Here is a 24,412-nt window from a genome sequence, read left to right on the forward strand (position 1 = left end):
ACTATGTCAGAGAGAGGCTGCGTGCCAAATGCTCGGAGGAGGAGAGCTCGAGCAGCTGTGTTGGCCGCCTCATTGCCCGTCGTTGAGAGGTGCCCTGGCGTCCAGAAGATCTGGATGTTGGAAGGATTAGACCTTTCCAAAATTTCCCAACACGGAGCGCCAGCGCGGCCTCTGAGGTAATTGCGTACCGCTGCTTGTGAGTCGGACATAACCGTTGCCTCGCTGTTCTTTGATATCGCTAGTGCGATAGCTGCTTCTTCAGCCGATGTGGTATCCACCGCTTGGATAAGGCTGCTTGCAATGATATCTCCCCGGGGTGAAACTGCTGCAATTGCCGCGACTCCGTTAACGGGTGCAGCCGCATCGACGTAGATCGTGTCCTTGTTTCCATCCCAGCGCTTAGAGAGGTGTCTAGCTCTGGCTAGTCTCCGTCCTCTGTTATATTCCTCATCCATGCGTTTTGGTATGGGGTGAGTCGTAATGTGCGATCTCATCTGCATGGGCATGTCGATCTTGTCAGCGACTTCCCGGGGTGGACTGATTCTCAGCTTCTGTAATATTTTCCTGCCAGGCTTAGATGTTGAGAGCCTGACAATTTGATTTACACGGTGGGCCTCTATTAGTTCGTCGATGGTGTTATGGATCCCCAGCTGTAGTAAGCGCTTAGTGGATGTGCATAAAGGGAGTCCCAGCGCCGTCTTAACTGCCTTTCGAATAATAACATCTAGTTGGTCTTTTTCCTTTTTGCTAAGCCGTAAGTACGGGGTGGCGTATGTTAGTTTAGAGAGAATGAAAGCCTGAACTAATCTTAGGGCCTCCTTCTCTCTTAGCCCATTTTTTTTCTTGATTACCCGGCGTAGCATTCTAGAGACTTGTTCGGAATAGGCTTGGAGCTGTCTGATTGTAGTGGTGTTAGTGTTGCCGCTGGGTATGATGGCTCCCAGGATCTTGATCTCTTTCTTGATCGGAATGCTCATACCCTGGACTTTAATGGCGACAGAGGGAGTGGACGGCAAAAGCCCCGTATTCTGCCTCTTGCCACGGTCGATCAGGAGTAACTCTGATTTCTCGGGAGAGCACGTTAACCCATACCTCGCCGCATGCTGGCACACGACATTCGCTGCTTCCTGAAGCCGGCCTTGAATTTCCCCTTCATTACCGCTGCAACACCAGATCGTAATGTCGTCGGCGTATATAGCGTGCTCAATGCCTTGGATGCGGTCTAGCTTCTCTGGTAGCCCACGCATGGCCAGGTTGAAGAGAAGTGGAGACAAGACCGCTCCCTGCGGAGTGCCCTTGGAACCTAGATTGAACGGAGAGGAGGTCCGATCACCAATACTTATTGACGCTTTTCTATTGGAGAGAAAGTCCCTCACGTAATTATATGTGCGGTCACCACAGTTGACGCTGTTAAGCTCATCCAGTATTCCCTGGTGGTTGACATTGTCAAATGCCCCTTTTAAATCGAGCGCAAGGATGGCCTTGACCTGACATCTACCGGGGTTGTCCAGAATATCCTCTCTGATACGGAGGAGAATATCCTGTGTCGACAGCTTTTCTCTAAACCCGTACAGCGTGTCAGGGAGGATATCAGTCTTCCTCAGGAGTCGCTTCAGTCGGGCGTTCACGACCCTCTCGAACAGTTTACCCAGACATGACGTCAGGGAGATCGGTCGTAAATGATCAATATCGCATGGCTTATTGGGCTTGGGAATAAATCGCACTAAAGCCAATTTCCAGGAGTCGGGGATCTGGCCCTTGTGCCAGCACTGCGTGTTGAAGTATTTCACTAATTTTCTTAAAGAGATGTCATCCATATTAAAGAGCATCTTGGTGTTTATCTGGTCCGGTCCAGGAGCGGTGTTCTTGCGCATGACGTCAAGCTCCGCCCTCAGTTCCTCAACCGTTACGTCTTGGTCCATCTCTTCATTGGGTGCACCGGTGTACGCAGGGAGAGGGTACGAGGATCCCAGATCGAGGAATTTCCGTGCAAGTTCTGCAATGAGGGCTTCGTTGTCCCCTTTATAGCTGTGCAAGGCGTTACAGAGCGTGTCTGTTTGCTCTTTCCGGTTTGAGTTCGGCTCGATAAGGGATCTGAGGAGTCCCCATGCTTTAGCCGTGCCCATTTTACCGTTGAGCTCATCACACAGCTTGAGCCAGTTTTGGTTAGCGAGGTTATGTGCGTAGTCATCCGCTTCTTTGGTGAGTTCTGCAATCTTGGTCTTCAGCTTGCGATTTAACTTTTGCCTTTTCCACCTCCTTGTCAGAGATCTCCTGGCTTCCCACAGGTGTAACAGGTGCGGGTCAACTGCCGGAGTTTCCTCCGTGGTGTTCACTGTCGCAGAATGCCTGGCGACGGTTTTCATCTGCAGCGCTGTCCATGCCTCAATATCTGTGATATCTTCGTCTGGGAGACGTGCGAGTTCCTCTCTCCACTTGTCCCAGTTCACAATCTTAGCCTTGCCAAATGGTTTCCGACATTTAACTCCCTGAACAGTGCAGGATATGATGAAGTGATCACTGCCCAGGGACTCGCCAGTGTTAGACCAGGTGGACTGCAGGCAGTTTTTCACAAGCGTGAGATCGGGACAGGTGTCTCTGCTGACGCTATTACCCGCTCTGGTGGGATGCAGGGGATCCGTTAAGATTGTGAGCCCTTCTCTGTTAGCGATCTCAAGGATCCTCGTGCCTTTCGGGCTGTTAAAGTGATATCCCCATGCTTGGTGGGGCGCATTGAAATCACCGGCTATGACGAGGAGGTCCTTACCTGCCCTCTTGATAAAATTATTAAATAGCGTGGCTATCTGACGACTTGAGTCCCTGGGGCGACTGTACACGTTCAGTATGTGCAAGCTGCGTTTTCCCCTGTGTTTGGGAAGAATTTCAATGTAAGCATGTTCGATATTTTTGGTTAGCGGTTCTTGCAGCGTTGCGGTAAACTCCTTGTGAACAAGTATTCCTAGGCTATGCTCGTCTTGGAAAGTTTTGTACCCCTTCATGCTGATGACCGTATTTGCTTCTTGAAGTACTATTACAGCAGGTGGCGCCTCCGACGTGTCGATGAAAAATTGAAGGTTTGCTTTTTTCTTTTTAAATCCCCGACAATTCCATTGCCAAATAATTGTTTCCTGTCCCCTATGTGCCATGATCCTTATTCGTCCTCTTCTGGAAGGGGGTGCCTGTCGGCATATTTGGATTTCCTATTTCTGAAGTTGCACTCGTTGAGTTTCGATTTGAATTTGTCTCGGACTGTGGCAATGGCAGAGTTTATGTATTTCCTAGTGTTGGCGGACTCGTTTGCGAGCTCGTTTTTGACCATCTGAATAACTTGTAGGAACTTTTTATTCTGCTCCTCTCTGTCAGCCCTCAGCTCTGCAATGACGCGCTCATAAACTGACTGTGAGTTTGGCCGGGCTTCGGGTGTTTTGTCGTGAGTTGTTTGTGACTGCAGCCTGACCAATTTAAGTTCAGCTCGCAACGCCTCGTTCTGTTTTTTTAGCTGAATAATTTCTGCTTTCAGGTCGTTAAACTCCTTAGATATCGCGTTTCCGGGGGGGGGGGATGGAGGCAACCCAGCATAGCCCACCTTTACGATGTGTCTTGAGTCTTCTTGCTTCTCAGAAGACGGTCCGCGTTCTCGGGTGCGTGGCGTCTCCTGTGCCGGTGGATCCGCCTCAGGTACAAAGGAGACCGACCTGGTGGTCCCCTGCTCTTTATGATGTCTTGACTCTTCCTTTCCGGATCGGCCTGACGAGTTGCGACGTTGACTAGACTTAGATCTTGACCTGGACCTGGACGTAGAATTGGAGGCCGCTCTTCTGGATTCCTTCTTGTCGAACTGCTCTTTTCGGCTGGTGCGTACAGCTGCCGCGTAGCTCTTGCTGGTGCCACTGGTTGTCAGTTTCTCTTCCTGATCATCGAAATGTTGATGTTTCCTAGGCTTATTGATGGGATCCAGAAACTTTGCTTTGCATTCCCTTGAGTAGGTGTGGTGATTCCCCTGGCATGCCGCACAAGTTGGGGTGCAATCGTGAGCTTCCCCGGGATTCAGCTTGCCGCACGAGTCACATTTCGATTCAGCTGGGCTGGGGCAGACGTCCGGTCTATGTCCTTCCCTGCCGCACAGTACGCAAAACGGTCTAGTTTTCCTTTAAAGAAAACATTTTCGCTCGATCCACCCGTACGTAACAAAGAAAGGGACTTTGTATCCACTGAACAGTATTACCGCTGAGTTGGATCTGCCGAGCCTTCGGACGCCTAATATTTCGTGGGTTTCTGAGGAAAAGTCTTTCTCTAGGTCTCTGTCTGATGCGTTGGGGTCAATCCCGTGCACCACACCTTTGCATGAGTCTTGCGGTGTTCTCACGTAGGCATTGAGGTGGTACTTTTTCCCGTCTAGGTTGATGTGATCGATCTTCGCAAGTACTGTGGCGTCTTCGACATGGGAAGTTGCCGCGATGATGATGTTTTGCTCTTCGATAACTCTGATGTAAGGTTTGGCGCGTAGCGTCTTGCCACGTAACGCGTTTTCGAATGCGACGTTAAGTGGGTGTACACTCCCACCCCACATTTTTAGGTCCAAACGGTCTTTCGGCTTGATAATCACTTTAAATTCATACTTGTCGAGGTCAGGCAGTCTCGGGGGCCTTTTGCGGCTCGTGGGATCCGCTGCTGGTGACTTCGGGTCATCATCGTATGTCTTCGGAGCCCAGTGCCCTTGTGCACGCTGTCCTGCCCTGAGGTATATCGTCTTCCATCCAGGTTCTGGCTGTGAATTATCAAAGTTCCCCTCGCCTTGTTTGCTGCTGCTCGGAACACTTCCAAATCCTCCAGACTCGGGGTCGTAGCCATGGGTGTGGTCCACATCCATCGTCGAAGCCGTAGCGGAGTAGCTGCTCGCTGGTCAGGCCGAACGCGGCAACGGACGCCGGGCCCGGTGCCGAAGTGCTTGCGAGGCTTAGCGATCCCACGTTTTCGCTTGGGCTTTAAAGTCCCGCATAATGCCAAGAAAGTCACTTCTTGGGATCAAAGCGTATCCACGAGTAGTCCTCGACGTTATACGTCTGATCCGTACAAAAATGTGGAACTGCGAATGGATCTTGCGCGCACAGGACGAGAAATCCACGGAGCGCAGACAAGCTGCGTCCGCTCCCCACTATCTCGGAGTTTTGAATCCCCGCCGGCGAAGAGCGGAGCCGCGAGTGACACGTCCGCCTGCGCCTACGATCCCAGCGGAAGTGCCCCATCTCCCGCGCGCGGGCTTCAGCAGTCTCCCGCGCAGCGACGCTGGCGCCCTCTCTTGCCAGTTAATGTAACTGACAAGGGAATGCGTTCATCCTTGGGGTGAGACTGCTGCTGCACGTTGCCTCGCGGGAAAACAGACACGGGGCTGCAGGGCAGGTCCCCACAGTTCTAATAAAAAAATTGTTCTCCGGCGGCTCCACGGTGCTTCTTCGCATCCTTCATTTCTGTATAAGGGCGGCCGAAGTTTCGAAGTGCTGCCATGAGGCTGTTTTGGAATATCAGAATCGTAGAAAGTGAGCTGCACGGGATACTGAATTCCTTCGCAGCGTCCGACTTTTCTGCCTTTTGCAGCTTCGGTGATGATTGCAGTCATTTCCTGCAGCGTCAAAAACTTTTGTTTGTTTTTTTCAACAGAAGGTGTCATATTTTCCACAGGCCAAACAAAACAATGGACATAAGCAAGTCAAGGGCAACTTCGGCGTTTCAGCATGCATGAGGCGGGCGGCTAGATGGCATGTTAGCGAACGGTGTCGGCGGCCAGCAAGGAGGAAAAAAATTGCTGGATGGCCGCTGGTGTCGTCACTTGAAACGTTACGTGCCTGTAGTTGCCAACAGACAGACTAGCAAAAAGCCACTTTCAGTGAACAAACAAAAAACTCGCTGCTGTCAATATCATTATCCGACTGAGAGAATGTAAACAGCAATAGCTGCACCGATGCTTATTGGCATGAATGTACGTGCACGATTAGCTGGATGAGTGTGCTGCTGCAGTTTTGGCACTTCTGTGTCCCCAACTGGCTCATGTGCAAAAAAATGTTGCAGATCACTACCACAAACTTTTTTTAATGTAGGACTGCTTTTTAAAAAGTCTTCGCTGTTTAGAGGGGCAAATTCATTGAAATGTATGGATGTTCTCCGGGGGCGCCTGAGTTTTTCATTGCCATGAGAAATTCGTTCTTGAGGGCTTTCGTTATTGAGGGGTTCAGCTGTACTATAAAAGATGATGCTGTGATCATTTTCAATGTTTGTACATAATGTTACACCGGTTACTAGTTCAACTAGGTTCCTTGATGCCGTTCTTGTACACTTCATTATGTGCTTTGAGTCATGTACAAAGCAAGACAGAAATGTCTCTGAAACAGCAAAAATTTTGGGTGCCCACTGGGATCTTCAAAGGAAATAATGTGCTCAATCTTTATGCACTTCCTCAGCTTAGTCACCAAGGCAGTGGAGCTTGTTTTTTTTTGGCCTCGACTGTTACTTACTGGGGAACATGTGCCCAGGTGCACTAGCTCGGTCATGCTCCACAATTGCTCCACAACATGGCCATTTATGTCACCAACACGGCTCCGAACAAAGTCAAGCAATGGCCCGGACACATCCCATGGTCTACTTAGAAGTCTCCAGTGCCTGCTGGGACAAAAACTGCCGAGTCTGGGGACCAGCTCGTGCTCTTAGCCTCTTGTAGTTGCTGGCCGTCATGAGGCATTCTACTACTTGAATGGGCACACCTTTGGATGATGTGACTAGTTCTTTGATGTAGCCAATGTTGGTTTCAAAACTGCCATTACTGTTTCTTATCTATATTAATGACATTACAGACATCATCTCTCATCCTGTTCAAATTAGGTTGTTTGCCGACGATTGTGTTTTGTTTAATGAAGTTAAAGTTCAAGACGACCAGATTTTACTTAATCATAACCTACACAATGTTAGTGAATGGTGCGTTAAATGGGGGATGGAACTAAACGCTGACAAGACAGTATATATGCGGATTACTAATAAAAGAAACAGTCATTTCTTTTCATATAATCTTCCCACTCGGCACCTTTCAGAAGTCAAAGAATACAAGTACCTAGGAGTAACACTAACGAATAATCTTAGTTGGAATAAACATATTGAAACCGTATGCTCTTCTTCATTTCGCAATCTCTGTTTTCTTAGGCACAAGTTAAAACTAGCTCCCCCTAACGTTAAGCAATTGGCATATTACACCATGATTAGACCAAAACTTGAGTATGCATGCACTGTTTGGGATCCTCACACAAAGACTAACATTAATGCCCTTGAAAGAATTCAGCGCAAAGCAGTTCGGTTTATATTTTCTAAATATCGCACCACTGACTCACCATCTGCTCTGTTGCTTCAACATAATATACAGTCCCTTGAAACTCGGCGTAGAATACTAAGGTTAAGATTTCTCTTTCTATTGAAAACTAACAAACTGTCAATGGCCCCCGATTTGTATCTCCAACCGATAACGTCCAGGTCAACAAGAAACAGGCACACTGAATCGTTAAAACCTTACTTTGCCAGAACTAACATATTCAAATTCTCTTTTTTTCCCCGCACCATTACCGAGTGGAATCAGTTACCACCATCATCAACAGTTGACGTTGATGCCATTGAACAGGCCGTTCATTGATTTTTGTTTTGTGCTTTTTTGTATTGTGTTTATTGTGCCCCTCCTGCCAGGGCCCTTCACTGGGCCTGCAGTATGTCCTAAATAAATAAATAAATAAATAAATAAAACACAAATGTGCCGATAGAAGCCCTTGATTGAGTGCACTCTTAGAAACCTGCAGCAGTTGATGAATGTTGTAGGTCATATGCTTCTCTCCATATAGAAATGGGACATCAACAACGAACTTCACCAAACACTCAGTGCTGCTAGCAACATCAGCACTAAGCACTTTATCTTGCAAGAGAAGTGAAATGCCTCCTACAAGAAGGGCAAAGTGTTTGAGGTATTGCCTCGGCAGAATACCTCTCAGACATGGCAATGAAAAATACAGGAGCCATTGCTGCCAGTCTGTGGCCTTCCAGTATTTTTTAACTGAAAGAGAGCAGGGTTGTCAGCAGGTGCAAAAATGTGTCTTTGTGCCACACAGGTGGTCATTCATGACTGACAAATATTGTGGGGAATCAATATAATAAGGCTCACCCACATTGGTCGGCCATCTCTCGGTTAGCTGCCGTGCAACACCCAAAAGCACACAATACATGTAATCTGGAGAAAAACTCCAGATCACATCAAAATAGGAAAGGTTGATTAACAGCGTTGGACCCTTTGCACCATCGAAAATCTTTCCTTTAGCCACAGCCAGGCGCATCTTTTCTTTTGTGTCTTCTATGTGTCTGTCAAGAACAACATAGGTGACTGGATACTTGACAGTTCCTGTTTGGCGAAGTAGCTTGCAAGAAGCATAAAATAAGAACTGATGTATGCACCTTACAACTGTAGCTCAGTGATACAGCGAAAAGAAAAGCGCTTAAGGACAACTTTCTATATCACTTTGGCGGGAGTTCCAGGTGTAACGCACTATCTAGCTAGTTTATCTCCTTGACCTAAACACCCATGAATAGGTGGCACTCTTACAGCCTTCAATGCAATGATACAAGTTGGCTCCAAATAAAAATGCTTCCAAGTGCAATATTCCTTCTAAAATAAAAAAAAAATAGAAGTTACTTCAACCAAGTATTTATTTTACAACAATCACCAATATATTCTGGTTCACTTTAACCATACTGAAACTTTGTTAAGCTATTAACATTAATTAAAATTATTCCACTGGTAATGTACAAAAATATATGCTGTGTAAAACTGCTAATAGTACTCAGTAAATGATATTACGGCTATCATTTTGAGCATATATATAGCCGTGGTCAGCGGCTGTCTTCAACTATGACCTAACAAAGTCTACCAAGCAGAATTATGGATCTAAAAGTTATAAAAGAGATTGGAGAGACTACCAACTGTCAAAAGTATGGGTCAGCTATGCTGCATTGGGAAGTTTAGGTGCTTCTCTCAAAAATGTTGCCGTTTCAATAATGAGCCCATGAAAGGATGCGCTGTTTAAAATATGTTCTACCTAGAGGTGAAGCTTTTGCATTTTAAATGCTCTCAAGTCTAAAAGCTGACCTATATTTAAGTAAAAAGACCCACTGCAGTGTCGCAGTAATGGTGCTTGGCTGGTGGTCTGAAAAGGTGCAGGTTCGACCCCGACTACACTGGTCGCATTTCTACGGAGGTGAAATGCTAAAGGCCCGTGTACTGGGCTATGGCAGCGCACATTGGGGAACCCCAGGTGGTTAATTATTGTCAGCCCTCCACTGTGGCATTTCTTATTGTCGTGGGTTGCCTTGGGACATTAAACAGCAAGCCGGCCAAACCATATTTGTCTAAAGATTTAACAATAAACAAATTCGATGCTTCACATGTAAAAACTTACCCTTACCATCAACGGTTTTCCTTAGATGCAAGCACCATGAACGTCCGTAATGTCCATTGAATTGCATGAAGTGTTGCATAGCTACTCTTGCAGGCGAAGCAGCACAATAGCTGAAGCAGTAGGCCCAAAATGAATAAACAGCTGGCCAGCTTCGGGTGTAAACAGTTGAAAATTGGGTGTGCAGTGTACAGCCTGCAATAATTACAGCAACTGTAAGATTTGAACAGATATGTCAAGTTTCAGTGAACTGCTAACAAAATTCAATATTCATGCCTGTCATTTTTTGTTTGAAGATACCTTGTATGAGCTGAATTAGAATACGCTTTGTTACACATTTGCTGGTGATTCGGAAGTTATGTTGGGTGCTGTAGGTACTATTTAGAAAAGGTAGAGCTTGCAATGTCGTGACATTACCAACTGAGGCTAGTGTTGTTACCTAAACGCATTGATAAGGGAAATAACGAGAAACTGGATGGCTGCAATTACCCGCATCCTGTGTGATAGCAGTAACCGATGCTATTATAGTCACCCAGGTTCTCTTTCACAGTGGCTGCCATTTACATTAATTACACGATGGGAAATACCAGGTGCAACACTTTGGGCATCCCTCTTAAATCTATCAAAACAGATTTAACACTTCAACTAGTACAGCACTTTTTTCGTCCACAATAAATACTACAAAACAGTGGTATCGGTGGCTGCTCTCCATTTCACACCATTGCTGCTCAGCTTTTTCATTTGTTTGACAAAGGCATTGAGGACACAAGGACATTTTTTTGCTGCAGATGTAGTGAAAGTTCGTTCGCAATTAGCTGTGTGGGCCAAATGGAATATTTCGATGACTTGAATACCAGACTGCCATCAGCATTGAAGGTTAGGGTCAGGTCATCTTTTGAGGGCAACTTGCACCTGAATTTTTTATAAAGTGATCCGTCTGTAATGTCACACCTCATCTGTGTGATCCTGATGACTCAGCTCGATCGTCTGAAGCTTACTGTGAAGCGCATTGGCAAGTGACTTCTCTGCAAGGAAAGCCAAAAGCTGTTATCCAACAGGGAGAGTTAAGAAAAAATGCCTATCTAGTAGCATTTGCGGGCCAATGTAGTAGCGTCCACACACAGCAGCTTCCATGTACACGATTCTTTTTAGCAAGATCGCCTGAAACTTAAGCGTCATGCACTGCCCGCAATTAAAACTGGGCATTGCGGATTCCAGCTCCAACACACTTTTTGAAAAGGTACTTTGTGGATGGACCATCATACCTATAAAGCATGTGTGTTATCAGCTTCTGGAGTGCTTCGGCTGCCTTCCAGAATAATCCAAACTCCAGGACAAAATTAGCAGTTAGGGCAAGCAAGTCATCAGCAGTTAAACCACTCCACTGCATTTGATCAGCTGACAGTGTGGAAGCCGCTGGTTCTGATTGATTGTAGCTGGTGCTATCTGTCTTCATCATGATTAGGGTAGCTAGAACTGTGATGACGCAGGCCTGTTGCAGAGGTGATGTTTGTAGCGCTGGCGACGCTGGGCGTGTATCACCCAGCACTGGTGACGATGGGTCTGTATCACCTTGTGCTGGTGATGTTGTGCATGTAGACCTTCGTAGATAAGTTGTGGTGGAGTACGGAAGGCCTGCGCGGCTACCAGGTTCAAGGCACTTTTTCCTGTGGCACATGCTTTCAATTCACCGTCAACACAAAGTGGTAGCTGCCACAACACCTATCATCCACGGAATGTGCATCGCCGCCTTTGGGATCGTTGCAACATGATCACGATACAGATGGCTGTCGTTTATTAGCTTTGATTCTACACTAAAATAAACAAATTTTAGTTCAATAAATTGAATGTTTATTCAATTCAAATTAATTAGAAACCCAGCTTGGTCACAGAGTAGTCAGTTGAGCTGTAGTTCAAGGGGTAATGTCGAAAAGAAGTAGCCGTCTTGCAAATTTTTTTGTCACTGTAGGACTTTCCACATACTGGACAGCATCCTTTAACGCTGTTTCTTTCATTTAGATTTCCCTGCGTTTCTTGTATGGTCCTCATACAATGTGCGCAATAAAAATGAAAATGTGCAGCCTCAACACCTGCACCAACATGCTTCTTGAACAAGTACTTTGCTAACAAGAAACATTCTATATTACCCAAAAGTCAAAAACTCAATTCAATGCTCCTTCTCAGACAAGAAAGAAAGGAAGAAAAATGCAAGACAAATTGTTTCGAAACATAGCCCGTAAAGCAGTGTGGCTTGCGAGAGTTCCTTTTCGGTCGCTCTGGTGCTCAACTGGATTCTTGAGGCAACGTATGCTCAATGCGGGTTCTGGAGGCTGCCGACGTCTGTTCCTAGGCGGAACAGCTGGGGCTGGCCCACTTTCATCAGGCAGCATTGAATACTGGGCATGTATGTTAGGCAGCACATCTTGCCTGCCCATAGATAGGTCACTCGAACACTGAGTACTTGAGCTGCAACGCACACCATGCTCATTCACAGGTAAATCACTCGCACCACTGTCCAGGAGGGACGACATAGATTGTCCAGTCAATGGCTATGAAGAAATGGTGAAGCGGGTTCTAGCTTCTGAAGGCTGTGGTACTGATGATGCAGCTGGAGGCTCCTGTGGCAACACTGCTGTGCTCGATGAGCCTTTGATCCTCTGCATGACTATTAGAGTCATAGGGAAAGGAAAAGGTAATACAAAAAAGTCAGAATATTCATCCTCTTCCCAATTTACTTGACTCGGTAACAGCTTGGAAGCATTCCATAGCTTGCCATCTCCTAAGTGGTTCAATGTTGGACAATGTTGTTGAATGATCTCTTTTTGTGTGGAGAAACGTCGGTCTCCTTTGAACTGAATGATGGGTTTACGAACTTTGACAAAATCCCCTGGTTTAATATTTGGTGGCCGTGCTCCACGCTTGTTATTCATATATTCTTTCATTGCTTGTTTCGATTCTTTTTCTCAAGTCTTGTATAGCTAGGTTTGCATTCTGAGCTAACTGTGATGGAAATGAAGGAAACCTAACATCTATTTTTGTACGATGGCATCTGCCATGAAGAACAACTGCCGGTACAACTCCTGTTGTAGCATGAGGTGTAGACCTATATATTCCCAAGTACTGTGCAATTGCCGTTTTCAAAGGATGACGTTCCAACGATGCCAGTTGAACAAAATACTTTAAAGTTCAGTTAAATCTTTCGATTTGTCCATTGCCCTATGGATGATGTATTGAAGAATACGTTAACTTGATAGCCCTGTTTCTCAGAAATTCCTTAAAATTTTTTTACATGAACTGAGGGCCTTGATCTAATACTATCTCATCTGGATAGCCTTCATGGGCAAAGACTTCAGGCAAGTCTGTAATATTTGTAGTGGTTACATGATCTGTCATCTTTACTTCAGGCCATTTAGAAAAATAGTCGACTAAAGTGATGGCATAGTGACAATATCAAGGTGCTCGCTTAGAAGGGCTGACTATGTCAATTGCCAACTTTTGCCAAGGCTTCTCTGGAAAAGGAACAGGCTTTGCAAAGTAGGTACAGATGTTTTCGCCATTTTGACGACGTGAAGGGTAATAGTTGGAATTTTCGCCTCTGGAACTAGCTGGATTGCCTTCTTCCTCCAACGCGTACTCTTGCACTTCTGTCACAGAAGTTTGACAATGATTGCAGACTGACTGAAAATGTCTAACTCATCCACAGTAACAGCAAGTTCTCTTCTGAGTGGGACACCTAGGTGTTGACTTTTTGTGACGACTGGATCCGTATCTGTAGCAGTATGCTGAAGTTCTTGATAGTTGTACTTGTGAATGCTGATTGGGTGGTCGTTTGTCAAAGATGTTGCGCGTTGCTTGACTGTTCACGTTCATTGATGGGAAGCTGCCAGAGAAGTCGCATTCGTTTGGAACGCTGCGAGCAACGCAGCTGAAGAAGCTGCATCTATCCGTAGACGGTGCTACGATGTGTTGTTGCACCTAGCACCTTGATAGAAATTGTAGACTTTGTCGCAGACGTATGGCGTACTGCTGCTCTTGAAGTGCAGTAGAAGGTTGCGGGTAAGCTTGCTAAAATGATGACATGGTTTCTTGACGTCAGGGATGAACTTGATGAAAAGATGAAATTTTTTCTTGAAATTACAAAGGAACTTGTGGCAATGATGGTGTTGCTTGACGTGAACAAAATTGATGTAACGATGAGGTTGCTTCCTGAATTGGTTGTACTGGTGCTATGACTTCTTGTGCGTTGTGAGCCGTTTGCGCATATTGCAAGGCTAATTTGAAGCTGTAGCGAATTAGGTATCAGGTCCTTCTAATAAGACATTCACGAACACATAGCGATAAGACGTTGGGTATGGACCTGTCTATGATTGCTTCTTTTGAGGACACAAAACTGGATGCGTTTGCTAGATCTCGGAGTGCAGCTATGTATTCTGTGACCGACTCATCTGGTTACTGCACATGGTTGTAGAATTTGTATCTCTTACCTCCGTAGATGCTGCTGCTGGATGCGACGCAATCGCCGATGGAGTCATAGTGCATGCAAAATAAGTTCTGCGACCTTCGTCACCTAAATTATATATCAACAATGATTTTTGCTTTCAGGCGATTCTGAAGAACCACTAGACAAGTTCAAATAAAGGTCAAATGTGTTATATCCATTGTGCCCAGGCCACCGCCTGGCGTCCCGGTCTCTGAAGGAAAGGCTCAGGTGCATGAACGCCGGTGAACACCTGTGTTAGGTTAGGCATTTTATTTTCTTTCTCTTATATCTTCAATATTGTATGTTTTAAATACCAGTTGATTATTTTGTTCACAGCTTATATTTATATAGTACAGCCGTTCCTCAACTTTCAAACGTCATGGTTGCAAATTACGTGTTGGCTTCCCCGAGCAGCATTCAACATGGTGGTTAATGACATCGGCTTCCCCGAGCAATACTCAATATGGCAGTTGGCCTCAATAGCAGGTTATGAAAATGGTCGTGGCCTCCTGGCGATTGGCTTCCCCGACGGTCGATTACGAAGATGGCGGCAGCCTCCCGGCTCCTTCAATGGCCGGTTACGAAAATAACTGCAACCTCTTGGCCTTCTGAATCACTGTTAATGAAAATGTTTACCTAGTACAATGTATTTGCGGTTCGTCATTCCTTCTTCAATGAATACTGAACATGACAGTTGGTGGCCTCCCGGTCTTTGCGATTGCCAGTTACAAAAGATGGCGGCTAACGGTCTTCCTCCCTTCTCGTCTGCGTGCTAACAGATTGCCCAAAATGGTGGTAACGTCCTCTTGGCTTCCTCTGTCTAAAGGCTGGTTCACATGCAAGTGTCAGCGATTGAGTGGTGCATCGCAGTGAAAATTTCCCGACTATTTGGAACCTCGCCTCTCATCGCTGCAATGACTCAAAACAGGCTTTTTCGCTGAGGTGGCAGGATTCGCTAGCATTATCGCTTGCATATGAAACACGCTTAACTCGATGGAGACGGATGGCGCGACTTTAATCAGTCTTGAATATTCTTGAAAACATGAACGACTTCTACTATTCCTTCTTCAACTTCTTCAAATTGTGAAACGAATCAAATAAATTATGGCACGCCGAAAGCGCCAACAAAAGCAACTCGGCAGCTCAGCTGATGGAGTTAATGCGCCAAAATTAAGCCAGTCAGCATACAAAAACTCATACGAGAGTTCTAAACATGAGCCACGTGAAGCAGCAACAAAAGCAGCCAGCCTAAATAAATCAAATCGGGTCTTGTGCCTCTATTAGCCCGGCCTCCGTTACTCATTCCATGACTGTGTTTTTGCAACTTATTTTTGTTTTTGTATGCCAATCACCATTATACCCTTTAAGTAGGTAAGCAGTTAATCTTAATTAATGTTAATTTTAATTGATTGATCAACACACCTGTGTCTGTCCATGCATCCTTACCAGGAACTTCACCAGATTACCACGAACTTCACCAGCGTGCAGAACTTGGCTTAATACTACTTGTAGAGGCTTTAGTTGGGCAGCTGGAGTGGTGTAGCCGGAAAATTTGTTTGGAAGGGGCTTCAAAAAAACAATGGGAGGGGGGTTGAGTTTACTATGACACTAAAATAAAAAAAATATTCATCTATTTTATTCAGGAAATGCTGCGGTTGTACCATGCCCAAGCAGGAGACGGTGGCTGTACAATAAATTTAATACGACAGAAGGAATGCATCTTATGATAGTACATATTTGCAAGAAAACAAATCACAGTTGAACAGATACAGAACAGTGAGTTTGTCGGTAGGACATTCCATTCTGATATTTTGCGTGGAAAAAATTCGAATTGGTGCATTTTTCTGGAAATATAGATGATATGCTAGTTTTCAGGATTAAAAGGATTACAAATTCGAAAAAATATAATGACTGAAGAAAGGCTAGTCTGACCAGTTTCCTTCTTTCATCCAAGGGGCTAAGGCCAGCAAGACAAAGCATAGATGAAGGTGAATCATGGTGCTTGTATCGATGGTAGATTAAATGGAGAGCTGAAAGTTGAAATTTTCCAGGTCTCTCAGTGTCTCTCGATGTATGCGTACATCATGTATGGAATGCAAATCACATCACTTTACTACCTTAAAGACCCCGAATTAGGGGATATTACATAAGGGGTAGGTACAGATGGAATCAGATTTTATGTCAAAAATGTTATTCGTTAAATATGGCAGTTATACATGGATCTGTGTGTGATTTTGACGTACATTGTCAAACACTTTCAAAGGAGCTTGCTTCTATGTGAGGTGACAGCTGACTCGAAATAATACCACACATCGCATTTTCGCATATAGCAACGAAATAAAAACTTGTTATTACAGAACAAAGCGTACTCTCCACGGCACTTTCGCAAAACAGGCGATGACTTCCGAAGCTGCTACAGCTACCTCTTGATGAGCGCAAAAGAGTGCCAAGTGAACAAAGTGGTCTTTGTCCATCATAGAATGATGTAGATAATTCTTAAGTAACCACAGACTTGAGAATGATCTCTTAGCTGTGGCAGTTGTAATTGGCATAGTGACGAGAATTTGGAGAAGCTTGTGCAGGCGTGGGTATAACTGGGAGTCTCATTGATTGAGGGTGATAGATGCAGTGCAAGGGTGGAGGCTGTGTTGAAAAGTGCCCCATTTAGTCCACCACAAGCAAATTTTTGCTAGACATCTCTTCTTGTCAGCTTCATGTGCAAATGCTTGAACAAGCTCTTTTGCTTCACTCATGTGGTCCCCATAAGCAAGGGGCGCTACAGCGAGAATGATTGCGCTAAAATTCTTCAGCAATTCGCTGTGAGTCCCAAACTGCTACTGCAGTTCTTCTAAAACGAAGTCAATAAAAAGTATGTACCTTGCTTCGAAAATACTCTTCAGGCATTTCTGCCGGGACGTTATCATGGTGATTCGGGCTTGGATCAGTCTGGTGTGTGGTTATATTTACATTGAGTGTTGTGGACATCTTCTTGACATCATCATCAAATATCCTCCAAAAAGTTTCTTCAGAATAAGTATGGTCGTTTAAATGACCTCCTGAACAACGTCGAATTCGCGTATGGCAGCACTGTTGTCGTTATTTTTTGTCTGCAGCTTCCTGGACAAAGAATATTCTGTACAACATGCAAGCTGACTTGAAATGTCGGTGATAGAACTGCCAAAAGCAAATTACTCGCTCTAGCAAGACCTTCTCCATTTCCTCTTGACCCGATTTCTTCCAAAGCGGCAACCATAGGCTCAAGTAAAGTCAAAAAAGAAAGGGGAGCATCATGTTTTTTACCCAACAAGTCTCGCACATTCTGAGGAGCCGCTGCTGCCAGGAGTCTGGGTACATCCATCTGATCATCTCCCGCAGGGTTTCAGCCCGTTTAGCAGACTTCCTGAAAAATTGCGGTACTTCTTGGACCGTTCCAAAACAGTTTCTAATTTCTGGAACACGGCAAGCTGCACACAGGACTAAGCTAACGGCTTGGCTCGCGCAATGCATGTAAAGAACGGAAGGGTACTTTCAATGGATGGCAGCCTGCGCCACTCCAATCATCTTGCTGTACATTTTACTGGTGCCATCATAGCCTCAACTATGGAGATGAGCCATATTTATACCAATGCTGATAAGAACCTGATTATTGTGCCTGCGATGTTCCTTCTGCTTTGGTCTTGGATTGAAAAAAGACCAAAGAAAACCTCTCTGATATTGCCGTTTTCACTGTCGAGGCACCTGGCATAAATTCCTCCTCCTTCCCACCAAGAATGTTGCGTGAATACTTGTTGTGCTCACAACCTATTCTGGTAGGCTGGGAAACATTTGGGGCCCAAGAGGCAGAGCATGCACAAATGTGGGGCTCCTAAGAGCTCCTTTATGACCGTAGGATCCCCAGAATAAGACATCTGGCATTTCAGACATCACGAAAACCCCTCTATGCTACCTGATACTTCAGTGATCCAAGCATACAACAGCTGCCACGTAATACTGCAACAATCTGCACATATAATAGCTGCTACGCGATACTGAAACGATCTGCACATACAACAGCTTCGACGTGCACATGTATGCAGGGCAATGAAATACCAAAGTGCAGTGAATTGTGGTTACCAGTAAACACCGTTCAACATGGAGCATACAAATACAATGCATTCCATTTACATGCCAACACAACGTGATGAATAATGAGTGACACTCAATCACACTCGCATTCATCAAGGCAGGACCCTGTCCTGTTAGCACCCAGTCCGCCATGTCAATGCCTACCACACATGAGGCAACTCTTGTGCTTGCCTACCATAATGCAAAGGGTTACTCTTTTCTCTTTCTTTCAGGCTTCTAATGTCATTATTCAACCTCAAGAGAGCATCAGCACTCCTGTTGAGGGAGCCTAACCTTTATGTGAGGTTAATGCAGGTCGTACGTTTGGAGGGCTAGGCTCTATCGCGTGAGACGCGTGCTTGGTGACATTGTTCTCGTTGGGCACATCAGAGGATTATAATCAGTGACAACATTTATCCTTGCACCAAATAGCCATGCATCCAGACACTCTAAAGCCTATACGATCATAAAGGGCTCTCGCTCAATCGCCGACCTCTTAGCTTGCTGTGGCATGAGCTTCCCAGATGAAAATGGAGGTCCCATTTTTATCTGAAAATTCACTTTTTCAGCTGGAAAACATTAGATTCCAGCTGAAAACTTTTCTAGCTAGGATTATTCTAGCCGGATATTGCATTTTCTGGCTAGAACTTTCCCAGCTGGATTAAGGAAATAACAAATTCAGCTGAACTCTTTTCAAGCTGAAAATATACTCTGGAAGTTTTTGAAATGGTACCGGTCAAAGGGAGAATTCTCACATATCCAGCCTGAAGTCTAACCTTTGATAGTACCATCTTTCAGTGACCTGCACAACTGCTTCCAGTTAGAGAGGAAAGCATAATGGGTTTATGAAGGTGACAACTTTATTTGCACATTTATGACTCAATGAGCAATACAGCACTATTCAGGCTTTTATATACTACATATTTAGAATTCTGGATTTTAACATGTATACAGTGCAAGGAAGATACGCTGCACATTTAGCTCCAGAATGTGGCAAAACTGTTTATGCACCCGATTACAGCAGTGTGCCCTGAACATGTTTGTAACACTTTCGTAGTAGAGAAGTGAACTGATAAGCAAGTGTCAACACTACAAGTGCATTGGGACCAAAACAGCAAGCTTTGATACACTTAAAAACTTTGTGAGCTTGACCTGCGGTCATCATAGGAGGGCTACAAATAGTTGGCGAATAAGGCATGCTTTTTCTTCACTGTCTGAAAGAAAGTAACGTGGCTAAATCTCATAATGAAATGGCCAGTAACAAAGTGATAACACAAGAAAGAAAAGACTTCCCTTCAATCTCATGTGAAATGGCCAGTAACAAAGTGATAACACAAGAAAGAAAAGACTTCCCCTTCATACTTAACATTAATTGATAAAATGAAAAGGTGGTTAAAAAAAGCATTTGTGTGCTTTTAACTTTGCTATAAGCAGGTTCAACTATTATTTTCGTGTATGATGCACAGACTCATTATGGTGGAGCATGCGTGAAGTTGCATCTGGGCCACGAAAGAAGTGGGGCTAGATTGAAATGTAGCTGCAGTGGTCGGGATTCATTCCAACAATGTTCGGCTCATCAGCTTAAATGTAAAACGACTGTGGCAGATGCTCGCTCAATGGTTGGGGTGCTCTGCTATTAGTATGAAGTCAGCAGTAAGAGTTTGGTTGCATGCAACTATATTAGCATTTTGATGGTAATGAGATGTGAGAATGATGCACTGCAGTTTTAGTACACCTAAATAATCGCACGTTGTCAAGAGTGATCTAGAACTGTCCACTGCTTGGCACATATATACATTACTATACATAGTGTGTGTTTACAAATATTTATGTAAGTGCTTCAGTTCCTCATAGCAAATTCATTCATATTTTGATCTGGAGTTAGCAAGCAATGGGAAGAACCGATTATGAGTGCTGATCTGAGAATTTAGAGATTTTTTTTTATTATTGGAGTTCACGTATTTAGTACTCTGGCAGTCTCAGATTATGCTTTGAACCCTGGGGCTGCCAATGTGCAATAAATGCATTTGAAAAATTTCTCACAGCATAATTTGGTATTCCTAGCCTTATCTGCGCCAATACCCTTGGCTCATTCACAGATATAGAAAAAGACCCCGCCGCGGTGGCACGGCGTTTAGAGCACTTGGCTGCCAAGCTTGAGGATGTGGGTTCGATCCTGGCTGTGGCGGCTGCATTTTGTAGCGAGCGTTACATTACGCCAGCTCTTCGAGCCTTCAGCGTGACAACCCTTGAGCTGTGGTGGCACCGGTTGGTCGCTTGGTGTGGAGCAGCTACTGCTCCCGGCGGCGGGGCGCGCCTGCGAAACCGAGCTGCAACAGCTGTGCGCATGCGCCGTGTTGAGTAATGAGGGGCAGAGGTGTCGCAGCGAACAGTAGGCAGCTCGGCGGAGCCTTCAGGGCAAAGATGGAGAGCGGAGGAGAGGACGAGTTGAGCTCGGCGCCTCTGAAAGAAGCCAGGGCTCAGCATTGGAACGAAACCAAGAAGAGGCGGCGAGCCGAGGATACGGAGGAAGAGCATGCGATACGCCTCAATAAGCGGCGCAGGATTGACGCGGCTCGGAAGGCGCGCCTAGCTGCCAATAGTGAAACCATGTCCAGGGACGAAGATGAAGAAGGAACGCCGAGCTCTCGCGTTACTCCAAATTTAACCAGGGCTAAACCATAGCCAGTTTTTTTATGTAGGTGAAACGCGAGAGGCCAGTCTGTTGTGCGACATCATTACACGTTGGAGAACCCCAGGGGGTCAGAATTAATACCCAGATTCTTCCACTACTTTGATGTCCCTTATAGCCCATGTTGCTTTGGGCTACCGCTACCAAATATCATAAAAAAGATCATAAAAAATAAATCTTCCTGCTAGCTACATCAAACTCTACGGCTAACTAAAACTATTTACTAGGTCACAGAAGTACTTTCCTGTTCCCAGTCAAGAAATAAATGCAAGGATGCGCATTTTCGTCAGTTTTTACCAGCCTTTGTCATCCTAGCTTCCTTGCAATCTTGATGTGGCGGCAAGGAGCTGTACAGTCGCGAGCAAAAAATATTAGCACAGATCACTGCCGATCAGAATTGTGGAATCTCACCACGCGGCGCTGCGGTTCGCAGACCTGCCTATCGGGCCGTTTCCATTCTTGCAGCACAGGGGGGGGGGACGGTAGGAAGTAAGCTTTATCAAGCGTGCTATCGCCTTAGCGCCGAAGTGCCTACCCTACGTGAGTCTGCAGGCAGCATTTATTTTGGCTCGGTTATCATCAGCAAAGATGTATTCTTTTCTATTACTGTCTTTTTTATGTCCGTGATGGTTTGTCAAAAGAAACTCGGGGGGGGGGGGGGGGGGGGGGGGAATAGATGACAGCGCTGCTTTTAGCCAGTATTACACAAGCTCGACAAACAGATAGACTTTATTTTTTTCAATGCAACTAATCCACATAATATTGACAGGAGCACTATCCCATCAATTCAAGAAAAGAAGTAAGGAGGGTAGCCAGCTGGCTGTCGGTATGCGAAAGCAAACACGTCATTGCACTAATGGCGTGCATAGGCCCCACCCACCCTCACAACGCTTTGAAGGCGCTCAGGCAAGGATTTAAACAGGCTCCTTGCAAGGCCAGGAAGAGCCTGGAGCCTGCTCCATTCCTCTTGAACCGCCGCCCAAAGAATATCTGGCGATGACTCGTGCAGCTGCCTTTTTGCTAGTCGCTTTTTCATTAGCCCCCATATATTTTCAATGATATTAAAATCTGCTCCCTTGGGAGGCCATGGTAGCTCCTGGATGCAGAGCTCTTCAAGCAGTTCCGCACTCGCCTGAGAAAAAAAAAGAAATCAATTACACGCTGCACGCAAGCATTCGTTTCGTGTTTGCATGAAAGTAAGAACAGTGAAAAATACGCTAGGGAACATTGAATAAAGCAAGGGGAACGATTCTGTCAGTCTTGTATCGCTTTTAGTGTAGTATGACATCACATGGAAACAATTGTTCCTTGCGAAAACGTGACTTTGTTTGCTTTATAGTGCATTGCCAAAATAGGGGGAAGAGGTGCTTATAGGGACAAGAAACGTTTATTATTTCAGGGAAATCGAATTGAAGGCTGTTATGCTGGCGGTATGTTCACTTTTGCTCCTCGTCTTCTCCATGTCTTGTCTGCCTTGCTATATGCGCGTTGCTGCCAGATATTACCTGCCTATCAGCGTAGCTTTGTTTCGCTCTTCACTCTACTCAGTTTTAGTTCACACTTGTGATGGAAATGCAATTCGTTTTGCAGACACTATCTCGGCGTGACATAACCTGAGCTAAAACATTGTCATACCTGCATGTGTGGATAGGACTTCTGTCGTGCGGAAAGAGGAAGCACCCATCAGGGAACGGGCCGTCCAAAACAAAAGGGAGAAGGTCATTTTGAATAATAGCTTCGTAGGAAGCAGTCAGCGTTCCCTCGACCCTGATCAGTGGCCCGAGCCTTTGGTGCGTAATGCAACCCCACACGTTAATGGAGCGACGGCCTGCGCGAACTGTGGGTCATACCTGCAAAAAATAAATACGATTATGCAATTTGTCTGAGAAAAGCTGAGCACCTATTGGCCAAAACCTCTCGTTAGTATGGAGTAAAAGATTGAAATTTCTAATAACTTAAGCATAGTCATTCATGACTCTTAAGTGTTAAAGATTAGAATGCTACACCTTAAGTGCACCAAAATGAACTTTTAGCGATAAAACAGTATAAAAATAACAGCAGCATACAATGCATTTCACTTGAGAAGGAGCACTAACCGTAGTCACTGGCCAGATCAATGTCTCGCCCTCGAGTAAGTAACAGATAAAAAAGGATTGTTGTGCACCTACCGCGCGCCAACCGGCCTCCAGACGCGCCGCTGCTGGTCCCACTTCATGGAGAAAGTCGATTCATCAGAGAATATGACTAGCCCCCAATCTTCTGCAGTCCAAGTGAGGTGGCTTGCGGCAAAGTCGAGACGGAGTCGTTTGTGATGTGCAGTGAGATGTGGCCTCCGACAAGCGACGCGACTATACAGTCCGGCTGACCGAAGGCGTCTCCTAATCGTCCACAAAGAGACTCCCTGGAGGCCCAGTTCCTGCTGTATCTCGGCAGCGGTAATATGAGGGCTGCGGAAGGCGGCGTCAATGATCAGCCGATCTTGCTCCTCAGTTAGGGCTCTCGGACGTCCGCTACGCTCCGCGTCGCCAGTCCTCTCTTCTTCTAGGAAGGCACACACAATGCGGGTCACAGTCCCTACTGCGCACCCTACTTCGGCAGCAATGCTTCTCCGGGACCTGCCTTTCTGAACTAATGTCAGGATTTCCGCTCTTGTCGCGAGGTTGACACGCGGCATGTCTTTTTTCCTTCTGGCAAGATTCTTAGGGCGTGGGTCTAATTTATAACACCTGTTATCGCCCATCGCGAACAGGCTGAGCGATATCACCATTTTTCTTCGCTTGGCCTATCGCTTAGGCAACATCCAATAAACCATCCTATTTCAGGCAATTGTTTCCTCTTCTTTCATAGTCATCCTTCTGCAGCGCGGCTGAGGCTGCTCGCAAAAATAACTGCCAAACAAGCAAAAAAACAAACAACTTTCCTATTTTTCACCATTCACCTGCGGGAGCAAGGCTGTATCAAAAAAAAAAGAGGGCGTGGCAGAAAAATATATCTTGCTGGGCCGTCACACTCCGCTGAATCCCCCCTAATACTCTAGAATGGGAACGGCCCAGCACTCTCGTTATCAGCCTCTTCGTAACCCGCAGCGCCATGCGTTGTCATTCCGGCACTCCGTTGTTCCGTCCTGTGTGCTAATCTTTTTTACCTGCGACTTTACATTGTGTATCATAAATATGTGAGAGGGCATAGAAGCCGTCTTCGCCAGATGGTTTCTTAAAATGAATTATTCATTGGGCTTTCACATATTTCCATCTTGCAAAGCCAGTGCAGAATTGTCAATTCTTTTATGCCTCGTGCATTGTTCTCTAGCAGTTGTGGCACCATTTACTCTCTCTTATATTCAACAGCTGTGCCTTGTTGCCAAAGTTCATGCTCTGCATAAAACTCCCCGATTGAGCCTCTCAGGCTTTCCCAGTGGTAGAAGAGCAGAAGCACTGAATTCATTTCTTTTTTCGGATAGCATCTCTAGTGCTTGATCACTTGCTAATGCTTTTAATGCAAAAAGGTTGCTTTGTAGAAGAAGCTTTGGGACAATCTGCAGGGCAACTCCATTAGCTGATGTGACCAGCCTAATGGCGCGTTCACACTTGGACATTTGGCGGCGAGAGCAAGCGAAATCCGCTGCCGCCGAAAAGCTGCATCGTTCACACTTCCCGGCCACCG

General features: G+C 45.5%; 1 long non-coding RNA gene and 1 pseudogene across 4 annotated transcripts in view; one reads left to right on the top strand and one right to left on the bottom strand.

Annotated features, from left to right (window-relative positions):
* LOC144104435 (uncharacterized) overlaps window positions 1-24,412 on the top strand; it is a 70,392-nt gene that overhangs the window by 16,891 nt on the left and 29,089 nt on the right. The gene's annotated exons all lie outside the window — the stretch shown is intronic.
* Window positions 6,634-11,049, bottom strand: LOC144105080 (uncharacterized; annotated as a pseudogene).

The sequence above is a fragment of the Amblyomma americanum genome, chromosome 9, assembly GCF_052857255.1.
Source record: "Amblyomma americanum isolate KBUSLIRL-KWMA chromosome 9, ASM5285725v1, whole genome shotgun sequence".
Taxonomy (NCBI): Eukaryota; Metazoa; Arthropoda; class Arachnida; order Ixodida; family Ixodidae; genus Amblyomma; species Amblyomma americanum.